This window comes from Oncorhynchus kisutch, linkage group LG23 (assembly GCF_002021735.2).
Source record: "Oncorhynchus kisutch isolate 150728-3 linkage group LG23, Okis_V2, whole genome shotgun sequence".
Lineage (NCBI taxonomy): Eukaryota > Metazoa > Chordata > Actinopteri > Salmoniformes > Salmonidae > Oncorhynchus > Oncorhynchus kisutch.
Genome location: NC_034196.2, coordinates 31,097,856 through 31,113,066, shown reverse-complemented (window position 1 = coordinate 31,113,066; position 15,211 = coordinate 31,097,856). Strand labels below are relative to the sequence as shown.

At 42.8% G+C, this 15,211-nt stretch overlaps 1 protein-coding gene across 2 annotated transcripts in view; it reads right to left on the bottom strand.

The window, feature by feature from the left end:
* Positions 1-14,645, bottom strand: part of LOC109867989 (collagen alpha-1(V) chain) — a 150,969-nt gene extending 136,324 nt beyond the window's left edge. Inside the window, exon 1 of one of the 2 annotated variants that reach the window (XM_031803114.1) lies at positions 14,231-14,645. The gene's annotated coding sequence lies outside the window, so the exon portion shown is untranslated. The remainder of the gene's footprint in view (positions 1-14,230) is intronic. The other variant, XM_031803113.1, reaches the window with a different exon arrangement.
* Between the last annotated feature and the right edge of the window lie 566 nt (positions 14,646-15,211).

Below are 15,211 nucleotides of genomic sequence, written 5' to 3'. Positions count from 1 at the left end.
ACTCATCTAACGTCAAACAGGGAGACACACTCATCTAACGTCAAACAGGGAGACACACTCATCTAACGTCAAACAGGGAGACACACTCATCTAACGTCAAACAGGGAGACACACTCATCTAACGTCAAACAGGGAGACACACTCATCTAACGTCAAACAGGGAGACACACTCATCTAACGTCAAACAGGGAGACACACTCATCTAACGACAAACAGGTAGACACACTCATCTAACGTCAAACAGGGAGACACACTCATCTAACGTCAAACAGGGAGACACACTCATCTAACGTCAAACAGGGAGACACACTCATCTAACGTCAAACAGGGAGACACACTCATCTAACGTCAAACAGGGAGACACACTCATCTAACGACAAACAGGTAGACACACTCATCTAACGACAAACAGGTAGACACACTCATCTAACGTCAAACAGGGAGACACACTCATCTAACGTCAAACAGGGAGACACACTCATCTAACGACAAACAGGTAGACACACTCATCTAACGACAAACAGGTAGACACACTCATCTAACGACAAACAGGTAGACACACTCATCTAACGACAAACAGGTAGACACACTCATCTAACGTCAAACAGGGAGACACACTCATCTAACGTCAAACAGGGAGACACACTCATCTAACGTCAAACAGGGAGACACACTCATCTAACGTCAAACAGGGAGACACACTCATCTAACGTCAAACAGGGAGACACACTCATCTAACGACAAACAGGTAGACACACTCATCTAACGACAAACAGGTAGACACACTCATCTAACGTCAAACAGGGAGACACACTCATCTAACGTCAAACAGGGAGACACACTCATCTAACGACAAACAGGTAGACACACTCATCTAACGACAAACAGGTAGACACACTCATCTAACGACAAACAGGTAGACACACTCATCTAACGACAAACAGGTAGACACACTCATCTAACGACAAACAGGTAGACACACTCATCTAACGTCAAACAGGTAGACACACTCATCTAACGACAAACAGGTAGACACACTCATCTAACGACAAACAGATAGACACACTCTCACTAAGCCAGGAGTAGCTCCAGCTAGACTAATGTTTGTGAGTGTGCATGCGCATCTGCCTGCATGTGTGTACTCGTTCACCACGTGTGTGTGTGTGTGTGTGTGTGTGTGTGTGTGTGTGTGTGTGTGTGTGTGTGAGCGCTGGCTTGTGCTTCTCAGTCTACTCTGTCAGGACTTTAGCCCTGGTCTTCTCAGTCTACTCTGTCAGGGCTTTAGCCCTGGTCTCCTCAGTCTACTCTGTCAGGGCTTTAGCCCTGGTCTTCTCAGTCTACTCTGTCAGGGCTTTAGCCCTGGTCTTCTCAGTCTACTCTGTCAGGGCTTTAGCGGTCTCAGACCAGAGAGAAATAAATCAGTATCTACCATCCTCCCTCCCGTCTTCCCTCCCTCTCTCCCCTCCACAGCACCAGACTAAGATGGAAAAACTGACTCAAGCAGGTTGCTGCTGCTCACTCTTAAACACTCAGTTTACAGCGAGACTGACTGCAGAGAAATGGCACTCTCGAGACACAGAGGCATTCTTTCTCTCCTCTCTCTCTCTCTCCTTCTGCAGCTATTATGTGGCTCCCTCTTAGCAAGTCTGGCTGTACTTGTCAATCCCTTGTCTTGTCTTCTCTTTCTGTCCTCACTCAACTGCATTCCTCCACTCCTCCATGCTCTCTCACTCTGCCCTTGTTCACTCTGCCCTCTCTCACTCTCTCACTCTGCCCTCTCTCACTCTGCCCTCTCTCACCTCTTGAATCTCGCTCTGTCTTTTCTCTCTCTGTTTCTCACATTGTCTCTCTCTCTCTCTCAGTCCAATTATCTCCCTCTCCCTCTTTATCTCTCTCTTTCACTTTCTTTGTCTCTCAATCCTTCCGCCTCCCTCCGCTCCTTGGGCTCCCTTGCATCCTCTGTTTCTCTTGCTGCTGATCTCGTTCTGAGGGCTGGGGGCTGACTGCTGGACGACTAACGACAAAACAAGACAGCACTCGCATTCCAGAACAATCCATCTCCCCCACCAGCTCTTTGGACAGACATGAACAAGATGAACAGAGCAGAGAGAAATATAAGCAAAATCTCCAAAATGCTACAACCCTATAACAGAATAACACTAATAAAGGCCTAACACACACACACACACACACACACACACACACACAGCAGAACAGACAGTACTTTCCAATTGCTATCGGACTTTTGGATCTCAGCTGTCTGGCTGTTGCTAGAATGACCCACTTTGAACCAATTATGCGAATTGCTTGGACTTTTGTGGAAATGGTGAGAATCGAACCTGAGCTGTTTTCTTTCAAATGCAGGAATGAGTTGAAAGTAGAATGCATCCCTTCATTCACAGACACAAACTATAATTCCATGGCATCATCAGTTAACTCAATGACCCAGAAAGCTTTGCCAGAAAAGTTGTCGCTCAGCCACAGAGAAATACTTTCATACAGACTTTGAGGCCTACTTATGCAAAGTATTGTATGCCTCAATCCAAATTCAACATGACAACCAAAATGATAACAAACAAATTACTCATGAAAATAAACTTCAAGCCATTGCTTTAGAAACATGAAAAACTATATCTTATTATTAGCTACAATATTTTCGGGAAGCAAAAACACATGAATCATTGGCAGATGTAAGGAACAGCCTCCAGTGATTTGATAAACATGATATCAAATGTTCTTGGTTAGGGGATATGATTTAGAAAACCCTCTTGCTTAGGGTTTATTCTTTTTGAGGAAAGGAACTATATTGATGTTATAAATCAACTTGTGTTGCTCAGGAAAAAAATGGCCTTCTGTTCCAACCATGTTGCAATGGGCTCTAATGACCAGTCAAACACCATGCAGTCAGACTTGTACACAGACGAAACTTGCCAGGAGATCCAACCTCCTGTGAAAAATCTTTGGAACTTGCTTCCAATGTCTCCATGGCAACCAATTCCTGTCCCAGTTTTGAGTGGGTGGGGGATTGGTTGTCCTGCCCTGGCCTGATACTACCACTGACATTATAGGAGGAGACATAGAGCCCACCTGCCAGGGGATGAAGGAGCACACAGACTCCCCTTTCACCTCATTCAAAAGATTCCCACACTGTAAATGTACCATTCTGTATTGTTCAACCTCATTTTGTTACATCTATAGCAGCTCTGTAAGCAGGTGTAATTCCCTCTGTGGTTGCTGTCCTGCCCTAGGTCTGAGCAAACTAACTGTAGTGATGCTGAGTGAGCAGATGTTGTTTTTCTATGTCTGTCTGTCTGTCTGTCTCTCTTTCATACATTCTTTCCAACCATCATCACTCCCCCCCCCCCCCCCCCCCCCCACACACACACACACACACACACACACATTTTCTCACCTAATAAAGAAGAATAGAATGGCTCCAACTGAAGCAGTGAGGTTTCTGCAGTGGGGTTAGTTAGCTACCAGGGAAGATAATCGTGTGATTTCCCCCTAAAATGCTTCATTCAGTAGTTCTGCTTCCCAGGCTGTGGCTAGGATTGAGGCTAGGGCTGACTGGGGATGGGGATTGGGGTTGGAAAGGATGACTCATAGCATTGCTTTCCATGCTCAATCATTATAATACCCCTTAATAGAGAACAGTACTGCTATCCTGGAGAGCTGAATAGTGAATACCCAATGATTTTGGCTGGAAAAGAGCTACAGTGAGAAGTAGGCCTATACCACTTATGGACTTACAGTGTATACAGCACAGATGGTGAGTGAAAACAGGCATAGGCCCTGACACCACTCTACCAACTGCAACAAAAGGGTGGCAGGTAGCCTAGTGGTTAACAGCAGTGAGCCAGTAACCAAAAGGTTGCTTACTCAAATCCCCAAGCTGACTAGGTGAAAAATATGCAATTGATCCTGTAAGTTGCTCTAGATAACAGTGTCTACTAAATTACTAAAATGTAAACGACTGGCATGGTACCACATCTGTTGAAAGACCCACTATTGAAAATACTCAAATCCCTACAACCATTACTGGGGCTTTGGGAATTAAACCCACAGCATCTTGACTTAATTATCTGAAAGGACTCAACTTTTCACTATGAAATCAAGATAATACCCTATATTCACCTTTTCAATAGAGGATCATGTCCAAGCCTGAACATAGTCTCCGTCAAATCACTGTCCTGGAAAACTTCTGTGGGAAGACGGCCAATAAGATGCCCCATGGTCCTTTGGAGCAGTCTCCTTATGAACTCTTGAGAGAACAGTGTTTCCCTGTCCCTAACACGACACAAACATATTTATGACATGAGTGGCATACAAAGGATCTCCTTCAATCTGACAGACAGAGTCAAAATTCTGACCTGGAATGATCTTTTATCAGCCATTCCATTCCGTCATCTGCACAGATATAAAAAGAAGAGTGTCAGTCTTTTCTGTTGATCAGGCGTTGGATGGAGCTGGTTGGAGGTTAGGGGTCATAAACTAAACCATGAACTGTTCAACGGCCCAGACAGTTTAGTTCCACACCATAATGGCTGCATTCACAGTCTGAAGTGGATCATGAGATTGCAGGGTCACTGCTTCTCTCCACAGTCCAGCAAACTCAGATTCCTTTCCCTGCACCACGACAATAGACACACACACACTCAAAAACAGGTCTTTTCACACCAAAGAACCACCACTTATCTGATTGAGTAAAATGGCTCAAAGGATTTCCCATATTGAGCGATAAGAATATGGCCATTGAAAAACTGGAGCAGAAACTGCATTCGCTCAAAAGGGACAAACAATTACTAATAATGATGGGGTTGAGATTGGGGATTGCACTCTGAACTGAACTTTCTTCAATTTGGGTTTCATGGCTGTGTTTGTATTACTTGATTGCAATGCTGAAATGCCACCAGTATGGTACATGTGTCTGTGTCTCACCATGTTGCAGCCAGAACAGGACATTTCCAGAGGTTTCCATTGCAACACCAGGTTTGGAGGCCATAAACATTCTGCATCAGTTACATCAGTCAGTAACAACCTTGCCCTCTTCTTCCATAACACACATGAAGGACATTAGGGGTAATATGATAAAAAAGGTGCATCCAATCTATCATGGAAACTTTTGTAGAGGAACTGTTCTGACAGTGGGCCAACAGGATGGAAAACAGCTGTGGCCCAGCTGTGCTTGACCTTTGACCCCCATAGTAAAGTCTACCTTTACACAAAAATAACATTTCAATGACCCAGGCTGCTTTGCATGGCTCCAAACCTGGCTGCTATGAAACTCACCGAATGGGACGCAGCTATTTTTCCAGCGAAAAGCCTCAACTCTAAAACCAGTGAGGTACTAGAGGTATATCTTTCTTTAGAAAAGTGAAACAGTGCTTTATTTCATAGTGCTTTGTTCCACCAGGAGGGGGATAAAAACATCTGGAACGCATTTTTCCCCCTATTTTTTTAGGATCAGCAGACGCCAGACGGCACAATGGAGCTTATCGGATCCAGATGTTGAACACAGTGAAACAACAAGTGTATCTTTCTTATAATCTCATATTTTATATAAAAAATAATAAATAAAAACTAAATGTCAAACATTAGAAAAACTCAATGAATCTTAAAACCACAAAGACTCCATTACCCATAGTCCTCTCAGGCTGAAAACAACAAGCACTGTAGTCAACGTTTACATATCGAGTAGTCATTGGCTTCGGCCCCAATCCACCAACGTTTTCATTTTACCCAGGTATTCAAGGAATGTTATTGAAGTATTTTTGATGATTAAAGCAGTTTGACATGCCTAGGGGAATGTTCCTGCTGAAACAGACCATTCAAAAACCTTTTCTTAATGAATGATAACAAACCAGGAGAAACATGTTGAAGCTTTAAGAAAAGGTCCCATTGATTCCGGTGGGTGACTTGGTGGAAACAGTGCACTTCTCTTTAATCTGTTTTCCCCACACAAAAAGAAACATTTTGGGAGCAAAGCCTAGCCTCTGAGAAGCAGCCACATGGCTAATACAACAACTTTCACAAGAAAGCAAAATAAGGCTGCCCTCATCAAGGTCAGGGAATAAAGCATTATTAAGCAAGAGATCTAGATAGACCCAGATATCTGCACTTTGGCAAAATATCAGTTTTATTAAAGTCAGTTATTTATCATCCATGTTTAACCATTAAATCACATTCGGTCATCTTTGTTTTTACTTCTTGAAAATGTCATCAAAGCCAGAATGAAGAACGGGCATGGTGTTCCAAAGCAAAGCATTCCAGACTTTTTTGTGTCAGGAAATCATGTCATGCAAGTTCAACAAGGTACCCACAATGCACCTCTCTCTCTTTCTCTGTCCCTCCTGTCCTGAACAGCCAGTGACTCACCAGGGGTGAGTTTAAAAAAACAAACATAAAGATCATCTTTTTCACTAGTAGGCAATGGATGAATGATGATCTAACTGCTAAAGATCTTACGTTAGCAGCAAGATCATTCCTTTCCCAAGGGCTCTGAAACTGTAAATCATCAGCGCTGGTCACCTGAAGGTAATGATCCTCAAACTTTAACCTCTGACCCCATCCATCACACAGAGGAAACCAGTCTCTTATTGGTCTCCTGTCATTACCAGACTTTCACTCTGTACTCCTCTCATTTTTGTCAAGAGAAGATAACCAAGTCATAAATAAACACTGAACTGAGGTTACACTTGGGTTTGAAGATGTTTTTGTCATTATATATCTGATCCTAGTACAGTTCAAATGATTTCATCATTGAGACCTCGATCTTGACAGTTTTGAGGGTAAAAACGGTTCTGTTTTGTTCTCTCCTTTTCATTACCGACATCTTTTATGGGGTTTGGCATCTGTTTGTTCAAAGTTCTGGGACAATGAAATGTTGTATCAAATCCCTACACAATAACATTTAATTGTAATGAGTTGAGACTTGTGTAAAAAAAAATATATAGAATCTAATTTGGAAAGGGAATGGAGAACCAGACATGGATGTAAATATATTTATATAGATACAAATATTTGTCAACAAAAGAGAAGCCAATAACATTAAATGCTACTAAACAATAACCACATGAAACAACACACCCCATATTAATTATCTGTATTGATACACCATCCAAAATGTAATTAATATCTCTGCATGTGTGGTTCCCACGGTGAAGCATGGAGGAAGAGGTGTGATGGTGTGGGGTGCTTTGCTGGTGACACTGACAGGGATTTATTTAGAATTCAAGGCACACTTAACCAGCTTGGCTACCACAGAATTCTGTAGCGATACGCCATCCCATCTGGTTTACGCTTAGTGAGACTATAATTTGTTTTTCAACAGGACAATGACCCAACACACCTCCGGAATGTGTAAGGGCTATTTGACCAAGAAGGAGAGCGGAGTGCTGCATCAGATGACCTGGCCTCCACAATCACCCGACCTCAATCCAATTGAGATGGTTTGGAATGAGTTGGACTGCAGAGTGGAGGAAAAGCCGCCAACAAGTGCTCAGCATATGTGGGAACTCATTCAAGGCTGTTGGAAAAGCATTCCAGGTGAAGCTGGTTGAGAGAATGCCAAGAGTGTTCAAAGCTGTCATCAAGGCAAAGGGTGGCTACTGTGAAGGATCTAAAATACATTTTGATTTGTTTAACGCTTTTTTGGTTACTACATGATTCCATATGTGTTATTTCTTCATTTTAATGTCTGTAGAAAATTGTAAAAATTAAGAAAAACCCTTGAATGAGTAGGTGTGTCCAAACTTCTGGTACTGTTGGTGAAGTCTAGCCTGGTCCCAAATATGTTTGTGCTGTTTTGCCAACTCCTAAGGCCATGAGTTGGCAAGACAGCACAAAGGGATCTGAAACAGGGCTATGTGATGATTAATAAGCCTGATCAGAATCAGAGGTGCTACGGACGTCTATACACTCTAAGAAAACAAGGTGCTATCTAGAACCTTAAAGTCCCCATAGGAGAACCCTTTGAATAACCATTTTTGGTTGCAGGTAGAACCATTTTTTGTTTCCATGTAGAAATCGTTCTACAGAGGTTTCTAACCTAAAAGGGTTCTACCTGGAACCAAAAAGGGTTCTACCTGGTGCTTCTGACATCATTCACAGTCCTGAGAATGGGGCTGGAGAGGGTCATCTGGTTTGGATCAGGATAATAAGTCCTTTACAGCTGAACTCTGGAGAACCTGGCCTCATTCCTTTTAATTACCGGTTAATCATACAGTCTGGCTGCCCTGATGGGACACATCTTTCACAAGCTGTAAATCAAAGCTGACTGTTTTCCAATATACAGTGCATTAGGAATGTATTCAGACCCCTTGCTTTCTTACAGCCTTATTCTAAAAGAAAGTCTAAATAGATGTTCGGATAAAATGAACTGGATTACATTTTAAAATGTTTGCAAATTTATTTAAAAAAATAAAAAGAGAAATACCTTATCTATTGAAGTATTCAGACCCTTTGCTATGAGTCTCAAAATTGAGCTCAGGTGCATCCTGTTTCCATTGATCATCCTTGAGATGTTTCTACAACTTGATTGGAGTCCACCTGTGGTAAACTCAAATAATTGGACATGATTTGGAAAGGCACACACCTGTCTATATAAGGTCCTACAGTTGACAGTGAATGTCAGAGCAAAAACCAAGTCATGAGGTCAAAGGAATTATCCGTAGACCTCCAAAACAGGAATGTGTCAAGGTACAGATCTGGGGAAGGGTACCAAAAAAATTTCTGCAGCATTGAAGGTCCCCAAGAACACAGTGGCCTCCATCATCAAGTTTTGGAACCACCAAGAATCTTCCTAGAGCTGGCCGCCCGGCCAAACTGAGCAATCGGGGGAGAAGAGCCTTGGTCAGGGAGGTGGCCAAGAACCCGATGGTCACTCTGGCAGAGCTCCAGAGTTCCTCTGTGGAGTTGGGAGAATCTTCCAGAAGGACAACCATCTCTGCAGCACTCCACCAATCAGGATTTTATGACACTCTAGACCCAAACTGTTATAGACCTATATCCATCCTGCCCTGCCTTTCTAAAGTCTTTGAAAGCCAAGTTAATAAACAGATCACTGACCATTTAGAATCCCACCATATCTTCTCCGGTGTGCAATCTGGTTTCCGAGCTGGTCATGGGTGTACCTCAGCCACGCTCAAGGTACTAAACGATATCATAACCCCCATCGATAAAAGACAGAACTGTGCAGCCGTCTTCATCGACCTGGCCAAGGCTTTCGACTGTCAATCACCGTATTCTTATCGGCAGAGTCAATAGCCTTGGTTTCTCAAATGACTGCCTCGCCTGGTTCTCCAACTACTTCGCAGACAAAGTTCAGTGTGTCAAATTGGAGGCCCTGTTGTCCAGGATCTCTGGCAGTCTCTATGGGGGTACCACAGGGTTCAATTCTCGGGCCGACTCTCTTCTCTGTATATATCAACGATGTCGCTCTTGCTGCGGGTGATTCCCTGATCCACCTCTATGGAGACGACACCATTCTGTATACATCTGGCCCTTCTTTGGACACTGTGTTAACAAACCTCCAAACGAGCTTCAATGCCATACAACACTCCTTCCGTGGCCTCCAACGTCTCTTAAACGCTAGTAAAACAAAATGCATGCTTTTCAACCATTCGCTGCCCGCACCCGCCCGACTAGCAACACTACTCTGGATGGTTCTGACCTAGAATATGTGGACAACTACAAATAAGTGTCTGGCTAGATTGTAAACTCTACTTCCAGACTCATATCAAACATCTCCAATCCAAAATCAAATCTAGAATCGTCTTTCTATTTTGCAACAAAGCCTCCTTCACTCACGCTGCCAAACTTACCCTAGTAAAACTGACTATCCTACCGATCCTCGACTTCGCCGATGTCATCTACAAAATAGCTTCCAATACTGTACTCAGCAAATTGGATGTAGTTTATCACAGTGCCCATCCGTTTTGTTTCCAAAGTGCCTTATACCACCCACCACTGCGACCTGTATGCTCTAGTCGGCTGGCCCTCCCTACATATTGGTCGCCAGACCCACTGGCTCCAGGTCATCTATAAGTCTATGCTAGGTAAAGCTCCGCCTTATCTTAGCTCACTGGTCACGATAACAACACCCACCCGTAGCATGCGCTCCAGCATGTATATCTCACTGGTCATCCCCAAAGCCAACACCTCCTTTGGCCGCCTTTCTTTCCACTTCTCTGCTGCCAGTGACTGGAACAAATTGCAAAAATCGCTGAAGCTGGAGACTTACATTTCCCTCACTAACTTTAAACATCAGCTCTCTGAGCAGCTAACCGATCGCTGCAGCTGTACATAGTCCATCTGTAAATAGCCCACCAAATCTACCTACCTCATCCCAATATTGTTTTTATTTACTTTGCTGCTCTTTTGCACACCAGTATCACTACTTACACACCATCATCTGCTCATCATCATCTGCTCATCTATCACTCCAGTGTTACTCTGCTAAATTGTAATGACTTTGCTACTATGGCCTATTTATTGCCTTACCTCCTCACGCCATTTGCACACACTGTATATAGACTTTCATTTTTTCTATTGTGTTATTGACTGTATGCTTGTTTATTCCATGCGTAACTCCGTGTTGTTGTTTCTGTCGCATTGCTTTGCTTTATCTTGGCCAGGTCGCAGTTGTAAATGAGAACTTGTTCTCAAATAGCTTACCTGGTTAAATAAAGGTGAATAAATATGGTAGAGTGGCCAGACAGAAGCCACTCCTCAGTAAAAGGCACATAACAGCCCACTTGAAGTTTGCCAACAGGCACCTAAAGCTTCTCAGACCATGAGAAACAAGATTCTATGGTCTGATGAAACCAAGATTGAACTCTTTGGCCTGAAAGCCAACCGTTACGTCTGGAGGAAACCAGGCACCATCCCTACGGTGATGGCAGCGTCATGCTGTGGGGCTGTTTTTCAGCGGCAGGGACTGGGAGACTTGTCGAGGCAAAGATGAACGGAGCAAAGTACAGAGGGATCCTTGATGAAAACCTGCTCCAGAGTGCTCAGAACCTCAGACTGGGGCAAAGGTTCACCTTCCAACAGGACAACGACCCTAAGCACACAACCAAGACAACGCAGGAGTGGCTTTAGGACATGTCTCTGAATATTCTTTGTGGCCCAGCCAGAGCCCGGACTTAAACCCGATCGAAAATCTCTGGATAGACCTGAAAATAGCTGTGCAGCAACGCTCCCCATCCAACCTAACAGATCTTGAGAGGATCTGCAGCTTGGCACATCTACAATATAGATGTGCCAAGCTTGTAGCGTCATACCCAAGAAGACTCTATGCTGTAATCGCTGCCAAAGGTGCTTCAACAAATTACTGAGTTAAAGGTCTGAATACTTATGTAAACGTGCTATAAAAATATAAAAAATATTTAAACGAGCAAAAAAGTCTAAAAATCCATTTTTCTTTTGTCATTATGGGGTATTGTGTATAGATCTATGAGGGAAACAATGTTTTTTAATCCATTTTATAAAAAGGCTGTAACGTAACAAAATGTGGAAAAAGTCAAGGGGTCTGAATACGTTCCGAAGGCACTGTATCCTAAACTGTTGACCAGGTTACCTAACTTGGTGAAATGCTATCCATTTTTCAGTTGAAAGTTATTTTTGATAATATAGCTAGAAATATGTATTATGCTTATTTCCTGTAAAATAAATATTTCCATGATTGATGATTTGATTGTTGTAACACTGCTTAGGTTGACAACAATAGCAATGTAATAAACCTCTTGCTAGCCAATACCAATTCATAAACTCCACTCGTACTTGCATGCGTCCTAGTTTCAGGAAGTGTTGCAGCATCACAGACAATCATTTAACAAGTCTCTGGTTGTTTTCTGTTGGTCTTTAAGAGCTGATTGAAGTCAGCAGCATCATAGTGAGTTGTCCCACGCCCTTCAGTCCTAGTTAAACTCCAGTCCAACTCTCCACGTCATCTGGCATGACTGGGAACTGGGTCTGTCAATCACATACGAGCAATTACAAGACCACACCCCCTGGATTTTTTTACCTTTATTTTACCAGGTTGCATTGAGATCAGAATACCAATTTTTCAAGGGAGACGTGTCCATTTCTCCCATAGGAAAGAAAGTTCAAAGCCAAGCCTTCATTTTACCTTTATTTAAATAGGCAAGTCAGTTAAGAACAAATTCTTATTTTCAATGACAGCCTAGGAACAGTGGGTTAACTGCCTGTTCAGGGGCAGAACGAAAGATTTGTACCATGTCAGCTCGGAGGTTTGAACTTGCAACCTTCCGCTTACTAGTCCAATAGGCTACCCTGCCGCCCCGACTTCATGAAGTCCAAAGGGCCATAGTCAATAATCAATCAACGTCTGCATTCAGGATTCACATGAATATGTCATTGTTTCAATCATTAGCACACGACTCAGACTCGTCTTTGCAGGCCCATACAATTTAGGTTGATTGTTACCAAATTACAGTCAAAGAGAATGTAATCCCGTCCAGATCTCCACCTCTCATATTGAGGTATGTGGAAGGAACAGACCAGGCCATATGTTCATCTAGCAGCCTTTTAGTGAGTGGAGGCTGCTGAGGGAAGGACAGCTCATAATAATGGCTGGAATATAAGTCAATGGAAGGGTATCAAACATGTGGTTTCCATTGGTTAATACCATTCCATTGACTCCATTCCAGCCATTACTATGAGCTGTCCTCCGCTCAGCAGCCTCCACTGCTTTTAACTGACTAACTGACTGGATTTCTGACTGGCTGAGAGCTCCACAGTAGCCAGCATTCAAGCTGAGGTCACCTACCATGCCATGCAGGCCAGTGAGCTAATAATATATGTAGGACAGTAGGCCTGACTCAAATCCCCCACATCACCCACTGAAGCTCCTGTCCACAGCATGAACCACTTTCTTTCATCTAGCAACATGTAACTCACATAATTCATTTCCAAAAGTGATTTGAGTTCTAAAAAGGTGTTGGAAAGTAGAGTAAAAGAGCCTGATTGCAAAAACACAGCGTTCGAGCAGTTCCCCTAGGCACAGCCTTTAAAAAAGCTTTGGTTACAGGTGATCACTAACCTTGTTTTCTCATCATAGAGTGCATATAAAACAGACAGCTGGAGGATAGCAAGGCAAATGTTTATGGACGATTTCACAGAGACATTACACTCTTTTATTGACCATTTGTGGTATGTCCATGCGCATCCCTGCCCACAATGAAATGCCAAGCGTCGGCTCCACGCTGCCACTTCAGACGGACGGCCACGCCCTCTCACGAGAGCTGCGCTCCATTCGGTTTCTCATTAAAGAAATACCCATTTGAACTTTAAAGTCAACTGTTTCATATGTCAATATGGAGCACATTAAGCTCATAGATGTACATGTCATCAAGTCTAAAATACCAACTAAAGCGCAAAAGCTTGCCAAATATGAAACCCCCAAGAAATTACTATATATTTTATATCATATCCACAATGCTGCATAAAGTTTTTTTTTCTCAGTTAGACTATGAAAATACATTTCAGTGAAGTATACCTAAAGAAGAAATAGTCTACAATGTATCGACAAGAGGGAAGAAAGGTCCAATTATTTTCCTAAAGGCTATAAAAGGTGAGCCTGGTTTCCAGGTTGATCAATTCAACACTATAACAAGTAAGCTCTATATCTTTCCAGTAGTCCTATCATCCAGCATAGCAATGTGTAGCCTATGTGCGCACAGCACAATACATCTTAAAGACTTAAAGATTCTAATAATATATGCTAAATGATGTGCATCAGAAGACGCACTATAGATGGCGCAGGAGGACCCCATCTTTCAGAATGCACTAATCCATCGCTGGAGGCAGAGAAGGTAATCTGAACAGTTTCTGGAAAAATTGCTGTAAAAATAGTTATCTTTGGCGCTGCAAGTTCTCTATGCAGCGGGCTCTTACCAAATCGATAGACTTTATCAACACACTGAGCAATACAGTACAAAGTATACGAACAAGCACCAGTGCCATTCTTTAAAAAGCCTTGACTGGGCCTGCGGTCATTTCAGTTTATGACACCAATATGAATGTGGACCATATTCCAGTAACCAGACAATTATTTTGGTTTAAAAGAGGGGCGTAGAATTGACTTTGCACAATGGTATGTATGATACGGACTTGTTGCACATGATAACATATCACTGTCTTAATTAAGAACGGGCAAAATAGTGCGCAGCAGCAATAGACTGCAAAAGAGGATGTGGTATCTTACCTGAACTGGCTTGTGATGTGACACAAAGTAGAAGTATCGCTAACGTGATTTGCGAGTCCTTTATCCTCCGTTTTACTTTCCATCTTATATGTGTATCCATGGTCGCCAGTGACGTCCACGACAAAAGTGGGTTAACTTTTTAAGAGCACCTGAAAAAATACTTGTGACAACTTCTGATTAGGAGAGAACTGGTAGCCAAAGGTCCCAGAGAAAGAGAGAAAGGGAAAATAGCGTTATTTTCTCAAGCAGCCATACGTTTTGGAGTGTGGATTCATCCAGCTAGTGTGACGGATGGGACACCCTCTCTCGCGCACTCGTCCTCTCCACTCCTCTTCTCGCTCCTCTGAAAAGGCTACCCTGCGCTGCTGAGCCTCGGATCAGAAGTGTTGCCCCCTCTCTCAGTCGTCACTGGAGCCCTGGGAAGTAATTTAGAGGGTAAAAAGGTCCCCTAGCAGGCTGTCAGTCAGGTTGCGGATAGGGCAGGAAAGCAAATCAGAGGGCTCGATTTATAGAACAGGCCTTACAATTGGCTTTGGAATGGAGGAAAAGTTTAGTGAAACGCCCACTCTTGGTGTGCTGAAGTTTTTGCCTCCCGCGGGGCATCCTTTCTTTAACAACAAACAATCCGCTATGAAAAGGGGCGTTAAAGCGGGAGAGACAAAAACGTGTTGGACAAGAACAGACAGATAGTTCTACAAGACTTCTAAAGATAAATGTTGTTTTCATACCCGATACATTACTTTCCAATACACCAAATGAAAAGCTATTCTAATCATTTGAATAATAAATTAGAGAATTTGAGCTGTGGACACACTGAAATAGAAACTGTGTCGCGTCACCAATTGGTTGAGAAGAATAACTTGGTATAAAATTTAAAAAATATTTCGATTTCACCTAATTTGAACATTCTGTCATGAAGAGCACATATTCAACTTCATAATTATTATTAATATTTTTTAATCCCATCTCAAGAGGTTAAAT